Source organism: Lepisosteus platostomus, chromosome 16 (assembly GCF_059453375.1).
Source record: "Lepisosteus platostomus isolate fLepPlt1 chromosome 16, fLepPlt1.hap1, whole genome shotgun sequence".
Taxonomy (NCBI): domain Eukaryota; kingdom Metazoa; phylum Chordata; class Actinopteri; order Semionotiformes; family Lepisosteidae; genus Lepisosteus; species Lepisosteus platostomus.
The window spans coordinates 5,232,258-5,248,368 of NC_142626.1; the positions used below are offsets into that span (position 1 = coordinate 5,232,258).

Here is a 16,111-nt window from a genome sequence, read left to right on the forward strand (position 1 = left end):
CCCATGCGCATGAAATAAAACTTCTTTTAACTTCTGAGACCGACTCCTGAAACAGAAAAGGGGGAAAATGCAAGCTTGCGGATTGCTAAAGAAGGTAAGCCCCACACTATTGGTGAAGAACTTTGTTTACTGTTGGCAAAAGAGCTGACAAATATTATGTGTGGATAAAAAGCTGCTAAACAGCTCGACCTGCTGCCCCTTTCGAATGACACTGTCACTCGCAGAATTATTGATATGACAGATGATGTCAAAGGTACGCTGATAGAGCTCATTAAGATGAGCAAATGCTTTTCAATGCAATTAGATGAGTCTGTAGATGGCATTGATTTGGCCAATTTGCTCGTTTACGTTAGATATGATTTTTAAGGCACGTCCCATGAGTACTTTCTGTTCCGTAAGCCGCTACCAACAAAAAGAACAGGAGAGCACATATTTCAGCTTCTGAATGAATTTATCAAAGAGAATGGCATCGACTGGAAAAAATGCGTCGGAGTTTGTACAGACGGTACTAGAGTGATGACAGGCAGACACAGCGGTGTAGTTGCACGAATTAGAGAGAGAGAGTGCTCCAGATATGAAGTGGACGCACCACAGCATCCACTGCGAGGCCTTGGCTGTCAAGAAAATGCCAGAGGATTTAAAAACTGTTAGACTCTGCTGTCAAAGTTGTGAATTGCTCTACTAAACAGGCTCATCCCTCTCACTGAAATGGTAAGTGCTCAGTGCTATTTTTATTATATGTGTATGTGAGTGTGTGCGCACATGCGTGCTCATGTTGGTCACTGAGATTTTCTGTGGTTCCTATGAGAAGAAGACTTAGTAGTCACAGTAGGTGGTAGTTGGATGCTTTGGTTTGATCAGGGGTGGTACTTGGTCCAAAATGTTTGAGAACCACTAACTTACTCTACATTCTATATAACACAAAGTAATTGCTCTCTGAAAATGCTATTTTTCTTGTTTGTTTTGGAGACCTTGATCGATACTGATTTAATATGTCAAAACCCATTTATTTTCTATTGATACAGATGCAGCCATTCAAAGAAGTGCGCTGCCCAGACACATACCGCTGGTAATTGGCTACGCCATCGTGCGTCATACTGCGGTACGTGATTGGTTGACCGACAGGGGCACTCGTGGTGCGTTGGTCGGTCGTAGAAAGATTTAAATGTCTTTACTGTGCCCGTTTTAGTATTGAATATTTATATGGAATTTTACCACTGAAGGGAAATCTTAGTAGCTGAGCATAAAAAGAATAGGAGCATACTGAAACGCATGTGAAGACCATAAACAATATTAATTTTGGAACATAAACATACAGAATTATAGTATATGGCTGGTCTCAGTACTTTAAAGAAAAAATACACACCAGTATTCCATTTCTCCCTAAACATTTTAAGCATCGAAGTCTTTAACATGTGAAATAACATGTGTATAAAAAGTGGTAGTTTAAAGCTTTTCTGTGAATACGCTGGATACCGGAGCCAACAAGCATACTTTAAGAATTTGATTAATAGGGAATATAATATGGAATTGCGTATCCAAAGAAATTAATAACAATATTATTATATTAATGTACTATAACACAATAGTACACGCTGTACAATGTCTGTTGATACTGTTTGTGTGGGGCTGTTTCACCACTCCTCATGTGACCTTGTGGGTGGTACTGTGGTCTAGGAGCCTGAATTATAAACCACAGGTTGGGTGTTCTCCAGCCGGAGCCAAAACATTTCTTTTAACAAACATTTCTTTAAAAAAAAATAGCAATGTTATGGACAATTAATTGACTTTTTATATTTCTAAATATCACAACATGTTCGAATTTAAGTCATTTTTTAATAACAATGAATAGTTGTAAATTGTAAATATGTAATGACGTTTACATTGGCGTTATTAATGTTTTCACTTGAGTGTATGGACGATTGTCAGCTGTCACTGAGAGCGGACCCTTAGGCTGTGCAAACGATCCTTCAGATTTTTATAGAGAAATGGAGGCTGTACAGTATGCGTTACAATATAAACATTTACTGTCAAACTTTAAATCAGCAATTGATTTAAAGACAATCTGTCAAAGCGCAATGAAACCTATTACTTGTTTCTTATGGACGCCCGGTCCCACCAGTGATATAAAAAAAAAAAACATGCAATCGCGTATCTAAAGAAATAACAGTATAAATATGTTCATGCACAAGCAGTAGCATGTTACATTATTAGTTTGGGTGTCTCCTCTTGCCAGAAAGCTCTAAATTGCATTTTGAGTGCGGTTTTTGATTTTTTTTAAATAACAACCCATAAATAAAGCTGATACTGTTTAGACTTTTATTTTTTTTATTTTAAACTGTATTACAGCAGCACAATGCACAATGCAAGGTAAATCGCTACCTTTGTCTTCTGCGTAAAAATGTTCACCTCTCTGTCCAGCAAATGTATTAATGGGTTTTTAATTACCATACTTTTATGGTACATGACTTTGCTAAAATGTATTTAAAAATAAAAATGATTACAAAAGCCAGCAGAGAGAGAGAGAGACACACACAGTTTTTCATTGTCAAAAAGTAATTGTTTTTTACTTTGTCAGCACCCAGACAAACGCAAACGCGTTTTTATTAAAATGCTTTTATTCATTCTTAATCAAACTCACATTACTGAATGCCCCCCGCCCCGCTCAACAATCGTAGGAAGAACACGAAACAGCCTGTTAATAAAATTGTTGCAATTCTGTTCGGTCAGTTCTTCCTCCCAGAATTTGTAGATCGCATTGATCAGTTCTTGCTTTGTGCTGGGTTTAGCAGTTTTCCGAACATAGTCTTTCAGTGAATGCCAAACCATCTCTATTGGATTTAAATCTGGGGATTCGGCTGGAGTTTTCACCCAGTTCACTCCTTCTGCTATAAGCCTCGCCCTTGCTGCTGTGTGTTTCAGATCGTTGTCTTGAAAGAGCCAGTGCCTTGATCCAAAGTGCTCCCTGATATATGGGGCGGCATGCTGTTTCACCACGACTTCCTCGAAGAATTCACGATCCATAATTCCTTTGAAAATAAGAAGTGGTCCCGGGCCTCTTCTAGATATACCCCCCCAGACGTGAACCTTCAGTGGATATTTGGGCTTTGGCTTGTCCACATATCTCCCCTTTTTATAAAATGACATGGTTGAAAACATGTCTCTACCTACTGCGACTCGAACATGGAATGGTTAAAGATGGCGACAAGTCAGGCACCCAGAGGTGAGGGGTGCGTCTTTCTGCCTCCATAACATTAGCAAGTTTTAAAAAAATTGCATCTAAAAGCCGGGCGTAACAATTGTTTCCTTTTTCTGATCACTCACTGTTTGGATACTCATCTCACCTGCCCTGTTCTTTGTCTCCTTGTTATTTGCTGTGTATGCCTGCTGCCATCCACTCCTGCCCTCACACCTAAAGAAGACTATTTTACATTTCTATGTGCGGTCCATAGTGCAATTAACCCTTGCTAATACATTTGCGGACTTTTGAAAGTCTGTGCTGTCCCTTGAAAGCGAGATGATCTCTGGTTCTTTGACAAAACAAGGCTCGCCAGATAATGTGAAAAAGACACAAATCGAAACCTGTTTTTATAGCTTTTAAAGTTGTGCAATGTGTATGCAGGAACACATCATTATATCTTACATATGAAAAATACATAATATAGCTCCCAAACAAACACAAACGTGTTTTTAATAAAATGCTTTTATTCATTCATAATCTAACTCGCATAACTCACATTGCCGAGTGCCCCCCACCCCGTCTAACAATTTTAGGAAGACTAAGGAAGGACTAAGGAAGTTGTCATCTGTTGTTGAAGCTCTGTGAGCTCGGTGACTTTGAGACCACTTGTTATCCCAAGTTATTTGAATCACCACAATTCAAATAGAGAAAAAAGAGATGACTGACAAGATTTAAGATGTGGCTGTCAATGTTAGATTAAAAGAAAACACATTGGCCGACGTAAGTTACATTGCTTGAAAAATAATTTTATTTAGAGAGACTGGATAAGTAATTCAAGTGTTTTTTTAACTTCCTGAAAAACAAGTAATAATTTAACAATATGTGCAAATGTTTTATGATATGTCACTGTTGTGAATGTCTGTAGAGTGTATCTTATTTGCCTGTCCTGACTGGTGGAACTCATCCAGCTGTGTCTGGAGACACAGGCCAGGGTATCGGCTTGTTCCCCCCTCCTGCCCCTCTCTGTGTACAGTGGAGCCTCCTGTCCTGACTGGTGGAGCTCATACAGCTGTGATTGTCGTTTGAAACTCATCAAAAAAGATACACTCACCAGAGCTTGCACAACTACTGTATAACTAAAAAAGACCTCTTCACTGTGTGAAAATACAACCTTTATAAATTTATGCAGGTAAATAATTTCTATTAGGAATGATTTTTTAATCTATCAATGTTAGATTAAAAAAAAAACACATTGCCCAACGTTAGAAAGCATCTTGCATTACATTGCTTGAAAAATAATTTTATTTTGAGAGACTGGATAAGTAATTCAAGTGTTTTTTTAACTTCCTGAAAAACAAGTAATAATTTAATTATATGTGCAAATGATATGTCACTGTTGTGAATGTCTGTAGAGTGTCTCTTATGTGCCTGTCATGACTGGTGGAGCTCATCCAGCTGTGTCTGGATATCTTGATCAAATATTTGGCTAGTGTGTATTGTCTGTTTAGGGTTCTGTAGCATTCCACATGGCTGGACAGCTTGTTCCCCCCTCCCACCCCTCTCTGTGTACAGTAGAGCCTCCTGTCCTGACTGGTGGAGCTCATACAGCTGTGTCTGGAGAGAATCAGCTTGTGAGCACTCTGGGATTAAATTAATTCTCATTATATTATCATTCCCACTGTGCATAACAAGGAAGATCAATAAACACAGGGCTGTTTAATGACAATCTATTGTATATCTCATGGCTAAATAGTCAAGTCTAGCCAAAAGAGAAAACATCGACTTTATTTAAACCCAAACGAAAGTATTAATGGTTTTTAATTACCATACTTTTATGGTACATGACTTTGCTAAAATGTGATTTAAAAAAAACGATTGCAATTGGCACGCCTGTAGCTTTTTCACGAAACCTCCTAGGGTAACGAAATTCTTGTGTTGTACAGCTTTTCAGCTAAATATACAGTATTTATCGCTTACGCCTGAAATTGGAGCTGCTCGCCGCGCGATGAATAGCGACTAATAAGCAGTGAAAACATTTGTCTGTCTTTCTCTGGGGAAGGGAATCTGATCTGATCTGCAATCGCTGGAAGACTCGCCCCCTTCTACTTTGAAAATACCTGTGAAACCGGTTTAATTTGTCACAGCCAGCACTCCCGCAGAGAGTGATGAAAACTGTGCTGCGCCCTCCTATTTGGCATTTTAGTTATGGAGGCGGAAAGACGCCCCCCCACCTCTGGGTGCCTGACTTGTCGCCATCTTTAACCATTCCGTGTTCGAGTCGCAGTAGGTAGAGACACGTACGAAACAAAGTTCATTCCAGCTACAATACATATATATTTTTGTGGTAAGAGGGAGCAAAACACCAGTATTTACTGCTAATAATTAGTGTACGATTTAAAGTTGAAATTCTGAGCCTAAATATAAAGTTAAAATCTAGACAAACGAAGAAATGTAGGAAATGCGCACATAGAAATACAAGGAAAATAAATCCGTTCTGACATCTCAAATCAGTTTCGATCAAGGTCTCCAAAACGAACAAGAAAAAGAGCATTTTCAGAGAGCAATTACGCTGTGTTTATGTAGAATAAGTGATTAGATTTATGAGCAATCTAATTTCTTATTCGTTTAAAACAGTGAAACAGCTGCAAAAGATCAAGGTAGCGATTTACGTTGCATTGTGCATTGTGCTGCTGTAATACAGTTTAAAATAATTAAAAGTCTAAACAGTATCAGCATTATTTATGGGTTTGTGTTTGTGTATGAACATAGTTACAGTATACTGTTATTTCTTTAGATACGTGATTGCATGTTTTTTTTTTAATTCCTGGCAGGACCTGGTGTAAGAATGAGTCCATAAGAATCAAGTAATAGGTTTCATTGCGCTTTGACAGATTGCTTTGACAGAAACCAAATTTCCCAAATTTAATATGGGCTTTTCTATATTTATTGTCAATTAATTGTCCATAATATTGCTATTCTATTTTTTCAAAGAAATGTTTGTTAAAATAAAAGTCACGGCGCTGGCTGGATTTGAACAAATCTAGTGGGGCACCTAGAGCACAGTACCACCCGCAAGGTCGCATGAGAAGTGGTGAAACAGCCCTACACAAACAGTATCAACAGACATTGTACAGCGTATACTATTCTTGTGTATATAATTATATCGTTATTAATTTCTTTAGATACGTGATTCCATATTATATTCCCTATTAATCAAATTCTAAAAGAATGCTTGTTGACTCCCGTATCGAGCGTATTCACAGAAAAGCTTAAAACTAACACTTTTTATACACGTTATTTCACGTTAGTTAAAGACTTCGATGCTTAAAATGTTTAGGGAGAAATGGAATACTGGTGTGTATTTTTTCTTTAAAGTAGTGAGATCAGCCATATACTGTAATACTGTATGTTTATGTTCCAAAATTAATATTGTTTATGGCCTTCACACGCGTTATGCTCCTATTCTTTTTATGCTCAGCTACTAAGATTTCCCTTCAGTGGTAAAATTCCATATAAATATTCAATACTTAAACGGGCACAGTTAAGACATTAAATATACATATACATACTGTATACAGTACATTTTTGCATACAGTAATATGTTTATGTTCCTGAATCAATTTTATGAGCATGTGAAAGGCATGGTGAATCGGAGATTCTCAAAAATTTCTGTTGTGACTGGAGACTCCGTTTCCAGATCACCTGGCACTCGAGAGGTAGCCACATGAACACATACACACACACACGTATGCAAATATTCCACTATCAAAACAAAGGCGATAACACTGGTTTCCTACAAAAACAAACTAGTCTGGAATTAGGGGATAGCTTTGCTTGCTCAGTGGGTGCACACACAGAGTAAAGTAAGCTTGTTCCCCTATTATCAAAATTAATCATTAATTCAAACCAAACACTTGTTTTAGAAGTGAAATGAACTGAATTGGTAATCAACTCACGCATCTCTAATAAATAAACTGTTTGGATTTCTCACCGGTATAATGGTTTCTCCCGCAAACCAGTAGGACCCCAATTTTGGCATGGCAATAGGGGCTGGCTTAGTAGTGCCTGTTTCAGGATTGCACATGCGTGGATTGATTTGTATGAAGGTACCATTAAAAGGGGGTAGTATTTTCTAAAATAACAGTTATGTACGAAATGGAGTATGATATTGTATTTTTGGTAATAATATGTTCATTGTTAAGTTGTATATTTAATGTAGAAATGTGTATATCAGAATTCGTATTATTATTTTGTCAAATTATTTTTTGTGTTTTATAGTGGAATATTCTAGGGGGAGGAGTTTAACCTAGAAAAGGAGCTCTTCAAGTTAGGAGGGGGGAGTTAGGAGAAGGTGGATTGTGGGGTAGAATTGGAGCTGCCTGCAACAATCTAGTGGTTTTTTGTACAGTAATTAATGTATCTATTTCATATTATAGCTTTGTGTTGTTTTTTTTTGGTTAGTTTGTGATTTTCACTTTGTTTTTTTTTGGGTGTGGACTTTGGGAACATAGTTCCTCATAATAAACACCATTGCACATCTTTGCAATTGTGGCTGTGCCATCGTTATTGTAATCTTCTATCTACGCCTCTAAACTCTGCAAGGAGGAGATTGTGACAACTGTACTTGATTGGAAACAAATGCGTGATTGGATCAACGAAATGCTGTGGTGTTACTTTTACAAAGACGGTCAATGAAAAAAAGAATGTGGACACAGAATGTGATTCGGACACAGAATGGTAAAAGATGGCAACAAGTCAGGCAGCCAGAGAGAAGGTGGGTCGTCTTCCTGCCTCCATAACTACAAATCCAAATAGGAGTGGCTTAAGTGACATACAGAGTCATGTAACTGACAGTTAGAGGTACCATTTCGTGTAAATTTCACTTTGTTGCTGATAGGTTAAGCTTCCCAAACTCAGGCCCAAAGTCATGTGACTGATTTTTCTGTTTCATTGACTAAACTCAAAGATCACAAGTGCCACCATTTTAAATGGGATGTGTAGTTCTTAGTTCAGTTTGAATTTTAACTGTATGTACTTGCTTCGTATTTGGCCAGGGCTTTAAAGAGAGGGAGCACCAAAATTATCTGGAGCCATCTCCGCTTTAAAGGTACCCTCCTCGTGGAAGAATTTTCACTTTAAATGTTTGCCCAGCCTACTAGAGGAATTCAAGAGAGATCCTAATCTTCACCATCCCCTCAAACACTCTACAGACCCTCCACCTGAGACTGTGTTTGTCCTGCTCTTGTAGAAGAGGAGTTGGGTCTGGCCCAGCAGAAAGTGCACTGGGTACAATTCTCTTCTTCCTGACATAACTCACCTTGAACACAACAGCAGGGCTGCTGAAGGCCAGACTAAGGTTAGAGAAGAGACTCATCATGGGAGTCAGGGAGCAGGTATTGCAGCAGTGAAAGTGAACCTGTTTCACTGCAAGGAAGTGTAACTATAATCAGAAGTATAACATTAAATTCATACAGTATATATGATATGAGATTACCTAAGTTCTTAATTTGACCGATGTTGTGGCCCACTTCAGTCAATTGCACAAAAAAATAAACTTTTAATTTGGCAGTGGCTCCTCCTGAAACAGCCATGAATCAATCTGTGAAGATATTAGGCTTTTCAGGAATTTCAACTATAATTCTAACAGTGATCACAAGATGACTCCACAAGGTTTGTGTGCCCAGTTTTTCACTTTACGGTGCAGTTTATTACAACCAACAAATAACCTCCTTACTTTCTGTAATTTAAATTTAAATTTAAGGTATTCACTGAGTCTCTTAAGCCAAAAGAAAAAAAAAAATTGGTACGGTTGTCTAAAGGAAAATAGATTGAGTCCTCACTACAATAAATCAAGCGAGAATAATGTGTATCCTGTGTGCACTGCTCTCAGCTGTAAATCATCAGGTTTACTCGCAGCCTCTGATGATCGAGAAACTTGCTGCCTCTTCACTGCGCTCCGCAGATCCCGAATGTTTTGAGAATGAAAGTGGATGCCTTGCATGATGTTCAACCTCTCCAGACGTTTTATCAATCCCAATCCAGTCCCTTCTGTTTCTCTCTTTTCCCGATAATCTCTCCTCTTTTCCTTCACTTATTCATTACATTTAAACTCACCCCTCCAAGCTCACTAGCCAATCCGTATACTCCGGATCTCTCCACAGTGCTGGCGAGATACTCACTCTCTTTTTTTTCTCTCGGGTCACATAGCCTCGGAGCCCCTCCAATTCAATGAGCACAATACATGTTTATTTATCCTGGTTGAACTACAATGTAACTTGCATTTCACCTGAACATGTTTACATTAACATTATATTCACATACTGTACTGTACTAAAACAACATTAAAAAATCCATATTAAAACTGTTTACATAAATTCACACAGGATTACAGAAGGGACAGACAGACTCTGCTGGATCTAAAACAGACACAAACTACTTGACAACAATGGTAGTGCACAAGACTCCCCACTGTGAGTTGTCAGCTTTGGAAAATGCGGGGTGTTTGGGAGTGTGGGGTCCACCAGCTAACTGTCTGATATCTCCGAAGAAGACAAAGTGCCTGTGTTGAATTAATACGTGGGTGAAATATTGGTTTAAATATTTTAGGAATGATTGATAAAGCTCTGTCGAGATAAGAACAAAAATTCAAGTTAGAGAGAGAAAAGTTGTGCGCCTCTGCCTATTAAGCTTTCGACGCGGTTCTATGACGAACAATTTAATCAGCCACTTGAACTTTTAATGCAGGGCTCTCAATTAGAGACATCAGTGGTTCAGATGAAAAAAAAAATTACGCACAGCTGTCCGGGCTGAAAGTTAGAGGGCTGTAATTGATGGTATCCCTAGTGGTGACCAGCGGTAGGGCATTAATTGTTCTCCGCTGTGTCACAGAGAGAAATCTGTACAGGCTTTCCCAGGCAGGCTCTATCCCCACATAAGTTTCCAGGGAGTGTCAGAGAGAGACAACAGCTGAGAAAGGTGCAGGGCCTGTATAGAACTTTCCCCTCAGCTGTGGCCAGAGACCATTCCTCTAAAGTACGAGACTATTTCAGGTCCCAGGAGTCCAGGGAAAACAGGGGGCATATCAGGGGGATGACCCTAAATTAACAGCATTCCCCGAGATGTAATGCACACAGAATCTGACATGAATATCTGCCTGTACACTGCAGGGAATACAGTCCCAAAGTAGCCCACATCCAGTCCACACAGCACCAGCAGCCTGGGTCCATGTCTAGCAGGTGTTGTAACTGGGGGACAATGGCTCAGACCAGTCTGCTGGTGAAGAATAAGAAGTGGCCCAGTTCTGTCTCCATTCTAGTATTGTGGCTGATGGGTTGTTTAAGAGGGGAGACACAGGGGGACACAGTGGTTAACATGGCTGTATCGCAGTGCCAGGGCCCTGGTTCAGTTCCGGACCTGGGGAGATATTTGTGTGAAGTTTGTATGTTCTCTCTGTGTTCTCATTTGTTTCCTCTGTCGAACCCCTGATGGACTGACAACCAGTACAGGCTCCTGTGTTGGGCCCATTGCTTGCTAGCATAGGCTCTGGCTCACTCATGACCCTGAATTAGAAACAGTGGAGTCCAGGACAGACTGGGTGTCTCCTGCTCTCTACACACACAGAGAGCACCACTCCTCTAGCAGACTGAGGTGGAAAGGAGGCAGTGGGGACAGGTCAACCCCACAGGTGATCAGTAGAAAGAGGACCAGAGCGAGTTTGAGGTATCCTACGCTCAATTCTGCAGGACACAAGGCCAGGCCATGAGCAGTTGATGACAACAGCTGAGAGTCCTCTAGGGTTTCTCACAGTGCCTGACATCCCAGCCATGACCATGATGTCATCAGTTTACTCCGAGTCCCGGATAGTAGGATCAGGACAGCCCGGGATGTAAAGCTCCTTGCTGACATTCCGCAGGCTTTTATTATAGACTGTATACTTCTACTACATAATCACTTTTTGAATTCTAGAGGTTTTATAAAATATTTGAGAGGACAGCATTCCAGGTGGAAAATGACTATTTGGCTGGTAGTCTTATCATGCTAAACTAAACTGTATCCTTAAACACAAATAATGAAAACTGAAATGAATACATTCTGGGTCCAGATAAGGCATTTGACAGGGTACTAACAGCCTTTTGTATTTGAAACTTGTAGGATTTTCATAATGGTTTTATTGTTTGGCTACATGCGATGTAAAAGCAACCAAATGCACAGGAACAGGTTGATGGTATTCTGTCAGACACCTTTAATTCATACAGGGAACAAAACAAGGAGATTCTTGTACCACTGATTTATTCTCTCAGAACGTACGTCTACAGAACGATACAGAGGGAGGTGATATAGCAGGAGAACACACAATCAGGCTCTTTATAAAGATGGTGTTAGTATATACAGCAGAAATTCAACATCTTTTCCTGTTCTCACAGATGTAAGATGTTCTACAGCAACTTTTCAGAATAGGGATTAATTCTGAAGCAATGTTATTGGGGAATCTATATCTCCGGAGGTCAAAAATAAATGTAATTTACAATAGGATTGGGATAAGATAAAATGTTGAGCAACTGCAATACCCAGAAACCTAGAAAACACATTAAAATATAATTAAGAGGTCCTAGAAAATCAGCTCAAGCAAGACTTCAATAGATGGAAACTGTTGCCTGTCTCATTCTTGAGAAGGATGAAGACAGCAAGAATGAAGGTACTTCCAGGATTTCTGTCTTGTTCCAGACCTTCCTTATGCCTCTCAGTGACCATTACTAAAATGTCTATTTTATGTGGTTTAAAGTCAGGGTCCCATGCTATTGTGACCGTCGCGGTTCGGCGTGGGCTCGTGCCCTCTGGCACTCCACCCCGCCGGTTCGTCCTGCAACACCTGGGTCTCCAGCATAACGCAACAGGGAACCAGCCACATGAGCTAAAGGAGACCTCCCTCATCCCAGGCGGCTGAGGTCCCTGCTACGCACAGGGAGGGTGATGACGTCACCATGTCCAAACTAGCTCCACTACACTATTTCTATAAACCCCTCAAAATGACTATTTCTTTCTTTCTTTTCTTCACAATACATATTCTTGTGATTACTGTATTTAAATTGTAGAATTTATTTTCATAATGCTTTGCTTTGTTCTGCTGGAAGCAAGCAGGGCAGCCAGAAGAAAGTGAAACTAGAGACATGATCGAAAAGGCAGGGGTTGAGCTGAGAGGAACTGATTAAAGCACCAAGGAGAGTCTGAAGGAGAGTCTTTAACATGGAGGGTTCAAAGCACAGGGATCAGTCCAAGACGTGGTCAAACAGGCAAGGTCAAAGCATAGAGAGAGAGGAGAAAACACTGGGAAAGGTGAGAAGAAGTAAATGAGACTCTAAGATGAGAGATTAACAAATTGGTAAATTTTGCATACCGAATTTATTTCCACAGCTACATCCTTCCAGATGTATATAAAATATCAAAATACAGGAGGAATACAAGAGTAAATCGCAGGTGAGAAAAGGAGGTTGGCACCTCCACATCAATTGAAGAATCTAAAACCGTTCAAATCTGCATAAATCCACCAATTCACATTCATGTAGAGAATGTGAGTGAAAAGTTCACATTAAATATTGGAAGAAATACCAATTACAAGAAAAATATGATAAATTTGGAAGCACAAACTGTTGGAAGAATTGCGAAGAAACCTGGCATATTATAAAAACCTTTTGGTATGAAAATAAATTCTTATTTATTAATAATAAAGATTCTTGACGAAATATTTAAAATCCTCTTTAGGAGTCATTTTTCTTCTGGGACAAACACCAGATGAACAGCCTTCAGAGGCAGAAAGATACTGCAGCCATGAAATAAATCACTAGAAACTGGTTAAAGATGGACAGACCTTGTGTTCAAATGAAGACGGACTCTATGAATGAAATCTCATGGAGAATATTACCCACAGAATTATAAATCAACAACAACATATACATACAGATGCAGCAGTTCAAAACGAGCTGGGTTTGCTGTGGTACAACGCAGTGGGCGTGTTGTATCAAAACGCGTCTTAACGCGTCATTTTCGTCATACCGCATTTTACCGCATGCGATTAGATTATGTTAATAGTATCCGGACTCACCTTGTAAAACCAGCTGGAGCTAATAAACCTTAACCTCTCATATACAGCATTTGAGCTATCACCAAAAAACACCTGGCTTCAAATCCTGATCACTGCTGAGGGACAATCTTTATTTAATTAAGAATTTATGTTATATACTCTTTAGACTTTTAATTTTAAACTCTGTATTACAGCATGTTAATCATAAAACATTAAAAAGTTGGTATATGTTATAAAAGCAAGATTGTTCAGTTGGACAAAAGTACACGACCTACCACCTTTGTCGTAAATATTTTAATTATGCAGAAATATTTTATGCATCAAAGTCTTTACGAAGATATTACTAATAGTATTAATAATGAATGACCTTGGACAACCTGTAAACTCAAAGTATTACTCTGGTCCACTTCCTTTGTAACCATCTTTGTGAACGAGAAGACTTTATTTTTTCATTGACAAAAAGTAACACCACAGCATTTCGTTGATCCGATCACATATTCGTTTCCAATCATACAAAGTAAGTTTTGAGAATCTCCAATTCACCATACCTTTCACATGCTCATAAACTATATTAATTTAGGAACATAAACATATTATGTAAACTGTACTGTATATGGCTGGTATTGGTAGTTTAAAGAAAGAATACACACCGGTATTCCATTTCTCCCTAAGCATTTTAAGCATCAAAGTCTTACATGTGGTTATTTCGGAAACGTTTTTACGTGCTCCTTCTGACCGTATTACTGTACGTTTATATACTTTGAGTGAAAAGTGATAGATTTTATTAAATTAAATTCTTAAAATTAAGGATGTTAAAGTGGTAGAGGTGTAAAAAATACAAAAATGCACATGAGCAAAAAGTTTTAGAAATGAAGCAGGTGAAAGGATTTGTAAATATATTTTGTTAAGGTAAGTCAGTTTTTTGCCACACATAAAATACATTTTTCCAAGAAAGTTAAGCCTTCGTCACTAATAAAACTCCTAAATAAAGACATAAACCTTGAAGTCTAAAGATTATTTTATTCAATGTTGGTAGCAGGATGAACTATCTGGTTGAGCTAAGTGTATATTTTGTCACAGAGTTGCTTCAGCTTATTAAAAACACCCATGATGTTCAAACTGATTTTTATACACAGACGACTGACACAGCTTTGTGTTGTGAATCTCTTTTTTCTAATAAAACATTTGTCAGTCTGTCCGTGGGGAGAAGGGGGATGTCTTTCATTGGAAGGTTCGCCTATTCTACTTTGAAAATGAAGAGGGGGAGGAAAAGAATTGTAAAACCGGTTTCTTTACAAACAATGTATCCAGTGGGGCAATTTACAGATGCAGCCATTCAAAGTGAGCGGTACAGACACGTACCGCAGGTAAGATGACACGGGGTACCGCGGTGCGTGATTGGTTGACTGACAGGGGCACTCGTGGTCCGTTGGTCTGTCGTAGAAAGACTTACTGTAAACGTCTTTACTGTGCCCGTTGTAGATATTGAATTTTACCACTGAAGGGAAATCTTAGTAGCTGAGCATAAAAAGAATAGGAGCATACTGTAACACGTGTGAAGGCCATAAACGATATTAATTTTGGAACATAAACATACAGTATATAGCTGGTCTTGGTACTTTAAAGAAAAAAATACACACCAGTATTCCATTTCTCCCTAAACATTGTAAGCTTCGAAGTCTTTAACTAACGTGATACCGGAGTCAACAAGCATACTTTTAGAATTTGATTAAAAGGGAATATAATATGGAATCGCGTATCTAAAGAATTTAATAACGGTATGATTATATCCGTGTACTGCGACAGGGCTGTGTAGGGTTGTTTCGCTTACTGCCAACAGGCACTGTGTAAGACCCGGCGTACCAGAGCAGCACACCGAGGGAGCGTTTGCATTTATAACTTAGTTTTTAAAATTAGTCAAGCAATATGAACTCCCGGAGTGCTGGCTGTGACGAATTAAACCGGTCTCACAGGTATTCAAAGTAGGAAGTACAGTGTTAAGTGGTAGCTGGGCTACTCCCTCAATAGAATCGCTTTAAGGAAAAGCATTTTCAGAGAGCAATCACGCTGTGTTTATGTAGAGAAAGCGATTAGGTTTATGAGCAATCTAATTACCTATTCGCTTAAAACGCTATATAAAATAAAGTTTATTTAGAGATGAATGATAGGTGACTATTCATTGTTATTAAAAAGACTTAAATTCGATCATGTCGTGATATTTAGAAATATAAATTTGTTTGGTGCGAGTGAGGTTTTATTTAATCTCTGACCAAGGGAAACGTTTCATTTTTTCAAAGAAATGTTTGTTAAAAAATAAAGTCATAGTTCCATGGGTTTCAATCACAGACCATATGACAGGGGAGTCAGGAAACTAACACACAGCACCACCGGATTTAATAACGCAATAAAAACGCTATAAAATAATGTATCTGTCCCACTCAGAATATCCTCAGATCAGTTTGCTACCAGCAATCAAACAAAAAAAATGGAAAGAATTGTCTCCTCCTGATTGGAACCTTTCTTACTGTCTTATAATTTATCAGGCTACCTTTTAATTTCCACTGAGAGAAGGAAGTCACTTGTCATGCAGCTATTTTATTCTTCATTGCACAATATGCTCTAAGTTAGCAAATGAAACATGAACACTTATTGAAATAAATCAAGAATACGATTAACATGAATGTATAAACATCCAAACTATACTTTATCACATTTAATTATTGTTTACATCTTCCGCCTGAGAACAGTCAGCCGTTGCTACCCAACGCAGAAACACAGCCACTAACTAGCAAAGAGAGGACATTAGCTAGCCAATATGATAAAGAAATAAATGATTATTTTGTTTATTTCTT

General features: G+C 38.7%; 1 protein-coding gene and 1 gene segment (V, D, J or C); both read right to left on the reverse strand.

Annotated features, from left to right (window-relative positions):
• Positions 1-16,111, reverse strand: part of LOC148646745 (NACHT, LRR and PYD domains-containing protein 3-like) — a 2,700,574-nt gene that overhangs the window by 772,782 nt on the left and 1,911,681 nt on the right. The window lies entirely within an intron of this gene.
• Positions 1-16,111, reverse strand: part of LOC148646755 (Ig kappa chain V region Mem5-like) — a 364,474-nt gene that overhangs the window by 247,509 nt on the left and 100,854 nt on the right.